Raw genomic sequence first — 8,240 nt, forward strand, 5'->3', positions numbered from 1 at the left:
ATAAATCAAGTATAGAGAGGATAAGCGACTTGCCAAAATGTCACAAAATGAGTAAATGTTAAGCCATGATATAGAAGCAGGAAGTCTCCTTAACATTATATCATTTTGACTTTTAAAATTACTTCTATAATGAGAACATGTTGAGAATGTATCCTGAAATTATAAGACACACACACAACAAATATTAATAAAAAATATATTATTAAAAAGAAAAAAACTATATTATTTTCCAAAAGTATCCTAAAAGTGATTAGGACAAGTTGATTCAATCTTACAAGTGTAAAGTGAAAGTAAAAAGACTTTGTTATACCTATAGTATTTAAAAACATCTTATTGATTATACATTGTAATTTAGATGTGAGAATTTTGTTAATAAGCTATTTTATTTTCTTCTCTAAAAGAAAATATTTGCCATCTAAGATAGTTGAGATATCCAAACAAATAGATTTGTAGCTGTTAATATTCAGTGATCTTTTAGAAGGAGTCATGTCTTAAGCACACAATTGGACTGAGGTATTTTTACATTCTCTTCTGAATATAATATGTTATGATTCTGCCATGCTTCACTAATTGCTGTAAGTTCTTCCTAAAAGAACTTGCCCTAGACTTAAATGAACGTGTGCTATCATCCAATTGCGAGTGATAGGACCCAAAAATTAGTGATGAACTCCCAACCGCCACCTCTACATTAACATAGAATAAGTTACTTAGGAGATTTTCATTGGCCAATTCCAAAGTCCACCAATTAGAAATTTGTACTGATGAAAAATTTGTAAAGCTCTTTGAGCTTTTCTTTCCAGTACCAATTATAAGTTTGAAAACAAGTGGAAGGAAGAAAAGAGGGAAGAAAAAGGAAGAGAGGGAAAGAGGAAGGGAGAAATTGACTCCAATATTTTGATTGGTACTTTAAAATCTTAGTTTAACAAACTGGCCAACAGGAAATTTTGCATTCTTTTTATAATCCTATCACTTCAAAAAATGCTGATGGCCAGACTCCTTTAAACTATTTTAGTCATATCTGCCTCATTCTTAAACTTAGCAGATATTTGAGATCCATCTATCACGTGCAATAAAACTTCATTTTTACATTTTAATTTCTGGAAGGCTTTCATATTTAACATCAAATCAGCAAAGTTGTTCACTCAGGCTCCTAGGCAAGCAAGTTACTCTAAAATATGGTTGTAATAATTAGACATGCTCTAGAGTAGCCTTAATCGTTTTGCTTCTCCCAACTATCATGTGCATAAGAATGTCATTGAAGTTTTCTCACGCTTATCAATAATGTAGCGGCAGGGTAATTAATAGTGATAATGCAACTAATGGTGGTAACGGACAACAGTGGCCTGGAGAAGTAGAACACCAATAGCCAAAAGACATATTTTTCAGTTCCATTAAAATTCTTGCTTTGTTATGCCCACTTCTTGGATGCAAAGTTTAAACCTGTAGGTTTCTGTTCATTGCTATGAATACCTCACAGCCTCAGAAAGCTTTTTAATATTTATAGTGCATAATTTTATTTTGTTTCTAATGCGTGTATAAATTACCTGTATACACATGCAGTTTGTACTTACATAATTCTCTTCTTTTTTATTCCCTCGATATTTTCAGCCTTATGAAGTAATCAATGTATAGGGAAGATATTCTATCAGCACTTGAATAGAAAATATACTGCAGACAATTGTCTTGTTTAATTTTCAAAAGGAGAGTGACTTATGGTTTCATGATAATCAATAGCAATGTTCATTGAATGGATTACTTGCCATTTTCGTTTTTTGACACTGCCTCTACATCAAAAAAAAAAAAAATTGCTTAGAGAGATATATTAAGTTATACTTGACATGAACTTATGAAAGAGAAGAAAATACAATTTAAAAATTGTTTAATAAGCAATGCTTATATAATGAATATCTTGTTCTTTTATAAACTCAGATCCTGGAGTTAAAGCCTAAATATACAACAGAATGCTCATAAGTTGTCATAAACATGCCTTTTCATTTGTATTATTTGTGCTCTGTGTGTTTACTTATTAAAAATACAATGTATTTTAAGTAAAAACATAAAAAGGTAGTGTGGTACTAGTCAAATAGTGGCCATCTCAGGTACACCGATTGTGCAAAGTATTCAATCATGTAAAAAAATCACTTAGAAAGAGACTGAATCTGGGCTATATTGTCTGTATCAGTTAACTCCATCCAGTATTTTTGAAACTGGAACATATCCTAGTACCCTAGAGCTGACAATCAGAGATGTGGCTAAAGACGCCCCCAAATAGACACCCACTGAGGACTTTCTTGAATCTACAATTTCAGTCTGAAATTTCTGTTGCTCTTAGAACATCAATGCTGCCTGGAGTCCTGGTGCTTAAAATTACTATGTAGTTTCATGTTTAGAAATGCATCCTTGCTAGAAATGTCTTAGAATGCCTTTGCTCCTGCCCCAGTGAACCTGATCCTCTTCCCACTCTCAGTGCCTACTGAATAATCACATCCATCCAAACTCTATGCTCTCTCAGCTCACTTCCTAAAACCAAAGTAGGGCACTTAATTCCAGGACAGCTCATCCACAAGACATTCAAATTCAATGCCGTGTAGAACTTGAGATAATAACATCCTCTCTGGGAAGATGGAAGTGGGAAACTGAAGGGCTAATACCCAAAAAGCTGTGAGCAGCTAAGCTGAAAAAAAAAAAAAAAAAAAACCATGAAGGGTCCGGGGCTGAGGAACCCACTTTGAGCTGTCTGCAGAGGAAGCTGCTCAGTTAAAAGGAAAATGAAAGATTTTACATGTCCGGCATCCACTAAACATATGTAGATTAATGTTCATTAACAATGAGAGGGAAATAGTTAAAGACCATTTTATCACTCCATTACCACTATTATTTTAAGCCAGAAAGAGTGAGCCTTGAGATGCAAGTCCTCTGATTATCTCAGAAACCACAACTGGAATATGACTTCTTTTCCCATACATCATCTCTGAGATTGATGGCTTTAGAAATTAAGCAGGAGATGGGGTATTTAAGATAGAAAAAGGTCAGGTAATTCTCTTGCATCACTATTTCTATAGTAGAAAGACTAACAAGCTTGTAGCTCAATAACTATGAAGAGTCATCCAGCCTTAGAATCAAGAGAAGGTGAGGAAACAGGAAAGACCTATTTATGTTTTCTGCTCTGATCACCATACCCACATACATAGGCTTCTCTTTTAAGTGCATGGGTATCAATCATGCTTGCTTGAATTTGTACCATACAAGTTAGGAAGAAATTTAGGAAAGCTGATTCTCCTCAGAATCTCAGTCTTCCTTAAAGAGATGCTTGGCTGGGTTGTTGCAAGAATTAAAGCAGATACTTCTGGTCTATAACAAGTATCCAAAATGGTAGTTATTACATTATTATCATCTCTAATAACTATTCCTCTGTCTGACTCCAAGGTCCTTAAAGGTAGAGCACATGCCTTGTTTCTCTTCGTATTTGCAGAATTTCACACAAGGCCTTGAACCAAGTAGATGCTGCTTAATTCTTTGCTGCTTTTAACAGGGCTGCTCCGGACAAAATGAGAGCTTAACATTCGTGAAGTGAGAATAACAAGCCAGATGAGATCTATGAGACCATGCATGTTGGGAGAATACCAGCCACACATAAAGCGGCAGGCAAGTTCATGAAGTTCATACATCGGGCATGCTCTTTAGAGGGAGCTATTCACAGAAGATAGGAAGTAATAAACACATAAATTAGTGAGGACCAGAAAGGAGGCTCTACATAAGTCCATTTCAACAGGCTAGAAAGTCTTGAGCTCTGATAGCCATCAATATGAGACATACAAACAAGCAGTGACAGCATCGGAGAAATCTTTTAGAAGTTAGTGTAGAGTTGTCAGATAAAATACAGATTGGCCAATAAATTTCAATTTCAGATAAATGTCAAATAATTATTTCAGCATATCTAATGCAAAACATCATCTCTCTTTATCCTTGCAACAATATTGCTAAGCCAATGTAACTAAGATTTTTTTAAAAGGAGAGGCAATTGAGATTCTGAGGTTATTCCTATATAATATTTGGGACATATACATACTAAAAAACAAACAAACAAAAAAAAAAAACTATTTGTTGTTTATCTGAAACTAAGATTTAACTAGTGTCCTGGATTTTATTTGTTCATCTGGTAACTTTAATTTATACATAAAAATTATGATGCCAGACTAAAACAGGACCTGCATATAGCTAATAACAGTAAAACAAGAAACTGACCAAGATATAGGCCAAGATGCTCAAATTGAATCTCAGTCCAAAAAATAGCCAACTCTTCTGGAACTAACACTAAAAGTCTGTTCTGAGTTTCCAGTAACATAATAAAGCTGTGTCTGATGGTTGAGCATATATTACCTTCAAGAATCCAGGATTTCTTTATTTCCCTCTGAATAGGAACTGTGCTGGGAACAAACTTGAAACTGGAAATGAGAAGGAACAAGGTCAGGGATTTAAGCAGGTTTTCATTTTTTACATTTTCATGTTTCATATTGTATTTAATTCTATAAACTACCTCAAATTCCTTTAGGACATAAGCTCAGGTAAATCCTAAAAGAATTAATATATAAAAAAAGCAAAACTTTGCCTAGCCTAAGGCAATTATAGAAAAAACAAGATAAGGAACCCAGCCGTGACCCAAGGAGCTGCTTGATTTTTTTTTTTACCTCAGTTAGCAGCTTGAGCCCTTTTGCCCCTTGAAATTAACTGCTTGATATCCTTGGCAAATTAAATTAGCAGTTTCTCTGTGGAGCTCTGGGGGATAGGAATCCCAAAGACTAGTCTGAGTTATTGTAAACAAGTGTGATTTGGGGCAAAGATATTAATTGGAAGCTATTTTCAAGTCTTGTGGGTTTTGTTACTTAAGCCTCAATCTCCTGAGTTTTTCAGTCTTAAATGCTTGTCCATAAGAGATACTATGACTGAAATCCACAACATTTCTTTGGAGTGAGGTGGGGGGATCACTTTAATGGAATTTTATAAGCATCTCATTATTTTGTAAATTCCAGAACATTTTTTAAAGTGAGAAAAATACTATTATCCACTCTCTAAGTTCAGTACCATACAATTTAAGCTTATAACCAATGCTACTATACTTATTTAAGTGATATGTAGTAAAAAGCTTGACGGAGTTCAATCCTTTATTACTCCCACCACCTACACTTTGGATCTGTTCCCCCAAAGCAAAATCTTTTACTTAAAATACTTTTTGAAGATGTCCATCACACAGTGAAACATTTCTATTTTTTTTTCTATTGTAATAGGTTGCTATGTATGTTGCCTGACTCCTATCCTAGGGGTCCATATAGATATTGGCCTTGGGAAACCAGAGGGAGGTAGAAAACGAGTGTGTATTAATAGCTGGCATTTGTTAGCACAACATTTTTTTTTGTCTTTAAAGAATGACAATAGCCTTAGAGATAAAAATGATGGCTATGAAAATTCAGAATCTTTTTAATACCTAGAGATATAAGTATTAAGCTGATTCAACACTAAAAGAATAAAAGAAATGGTCAATACTCTCTTCATTCCATGCTCCATATGCATTCTGTCTGATTCACTCATTCCTTTTGATTTTCCGTTTGAAACACATTGGAACTTTAGAAAAAGCTCAGATACTGTGATCCTTTTAAATAAGATAAAGTTGCCCAAATTTCTTGTCTTCCCAGAAAAATTATGGACTAGGAATCCCTGATTCTTCCTTTAGTATTAGAAGAGAACGGGCTTCCAAATACAATATCTCACACAACTACATCTAGTTAATGAAAATAAAGTGCATTCATCTAAGTATAAACAAACCAGGGAAATGCTGTTATTAGCCTTCCATACTTTACAGTATGTGGCACACAAGCAAGAAAGAAGGTAAGAATAAGAATCTGTTGTTTTTTATTTCCCATGAACAACTTCTCAAGTTACTATTAAGCAATTACTCAATAAATTATTATCTGCAAACCTAGAAAGATTTGGGGTACAATAGAGGCAGAGACGATTCTTAACTCTCCAAGACTGTAAATGGCTAAACACCAGATTAGAGACCTCCCATACTCATCTCTTTCTTCGGTGTCCCTCAACAGGTGTTACCTGTGACAGAGTTCTTGTTCACATCAGATTCAAAAGTTTCCCATTTTCAAAAAGATAAAAATATAAAATACTTAAAATAAAAAGGTATTTTCTTATCTGATGTCTCTCTCCATTGCATAGAACAGTGTTCAGTTGCAAAAAAATGAAATTCATTCTGACTGGTTCAAGCACAAGGGATCTGCTACAGGTATTAAATTGCTTACAGAATGAATGTGGAGTTTGAAGGAAGACTGCAGAATAAGCTTTTAGTGATGACTTTAAAAGCCACATCGATAGAACTTGATTGCCAAAAGAACTATGAGTTTCTTCCACAATCAAAAAGAAGTCAGATCAGCAACTATCAAACATCAAAAATTTACCCCAGAAATGCAAACACTTTTAAGATTCGGCTTAGCAATAGATGCTGCAGAAGTATCAGAAAACATGGCTTCCACATACAATATCTTACACAACCACATCTAGTTAATGATTATTATCCTAGGTATAAGCAAACCGGGGAAACTCAGTTTTAGCTTTCCTAACTTCACAGTGTGTGCAGTTCGCTAGAAGGAATTGATGCTGAGTGAAATACATCTGACCATTATATAACCAGACACCTTCTATCCATGTTTAAACTTTTAAATAACAACACTAGCAACAGAAAAATGTTACTATTCAACATAATGCAGTTATGTCCCATTAAAACGAAGAACTCTCTAACTTAAAAGAGATGATTCAACATTCCAACAGTCTCTCTCCCCATGTGACATTTATCTCTTTTATAATTAAGTCAATATTTCCATCCTTACATCTGTAACCTATTAACTAAATTTAAAAATTATCCACCACCAAAATTATATATTATATTAGATACAAAGATTAGATAGATGATAGGTAGATAGATAATAGATAGATAGATAGATGATAGATGATAGATAGATAGTAGATAGATAGATGATAGAAAGAAGATAAATAGAAGAAAGATAGTTGATAGATGACAGATTGAAGAATATAATATGAATATCTAGAAAAATCCTTGCTTTTGCAACAGGCCAAAAGGTTGTAGTTAATATTTGTGATTTCTTTCTTTCACGGCACATTTCATGTGTCCTTTGCATTCAGAAAAACCTCACCTGGTTGAGATCCATTGAATGGGATGAGCCAGTGATGTATTCCTAAATAATTCAAGAAACTGAAAGTCTTAGTATTGAGTCATAGAAGTCCAAGATTAATTTTCCCCGAAGAAACATGATAGTTGAAGCTGCTTTAAAGAATTCCAGACATACTCATCCATGCCATCATTGGATGAATCTGGATTGATCCCCTCCGCATAATAGTAAAACCCTTAATTACCTATGGGGAGCCTAAAATGATCAGGTGTAGTCTCAATTTTAAGTCACGGGAAATTATCGTTTTGCCTTCTAGTAAATATATTCTCTCTTTGTGCTCCAAGATCTCTAAACTAATGAGTCTAGAAGATGGATTATAGGAAGCAAACATTTCCCTAGTAAATCATTTAGTGTAATTGTCAGAGTTGCCATTTCTGGCTTACTCCTTGATTTCAGGCTTCATGTATTCTATGGAAGAAATAACAAGATGAACTTTTCAGCTTTTAGGATAGAAAGCTGAAACAGATGTCATGTGCCTGTGCACTAGGTACCATAAACTTTATTTATTTTTATTTTTATTTTATTTTATTTTAGGAGAGGCAGCCCTTGGTTGACCTCACAGATTGTAAGGACCTTGTCAGTTTACAATCCCTTATTTTTTTATTTTTAATGCCTACAGCACCTGGTATTCCTAAGTGGTCTCCCATCCAAGTACCAATCAAGCCCAATCCTGCTTAGCTTCTGAGGTCAGATAGGATTGGGCTTGTTCAGGATAGCATGGCCATAGACCCATAAACTTTAAACTCATCAATATATTGTGTGAGCATCATTTTAATGATGATTAATGTTTGTTAAAAACAAGATTTTGAAATGAGATTCTGGATGATCTGCTATCAGAATCAAGAGAAAATTAAGTCTTCTCATAAAACTCCATTTCCAAAAGATATCGCTTCTGAATTTCATACTGTTTATATGAAACAGAAATGTCAATAGTATAATCTTTTCACACATGTTTACTCTCAATATGTCCAAACCTAACTATTACCTCTA

At 34.2% G+C, this 8,240-nt stretch overlaps 1 pseudogene; it reads right to left on the reverse strand.

Moving 5' to 3' along the window:
• Positions 1 to 7,860: 7,860 nt before the first annotated feature.
• Positions 7,861 to 7,979, reverse strand: LOC120599069 (uncharacterized; annotated as a pseudogene).
• Between the last annotated feature and the right edge of the window lie 261 nt (positions 7,980 to 8,240).

The sequence above is a fragment of the Pteropus medius genome, unplaced genomic scaffold (genome assembly GCF_902729225.1).
Source record: "Pteropus medius unplaced genomic scaffold, Ma_sr-lr_union100, whole genome shotgun sequence".
Taxonomy (NCBI): Eukaryota; Metazoa; Chordata; class Mammalia; order Chiroptera; family Pteropodidae; genus Pteropus; species Pteropus medius.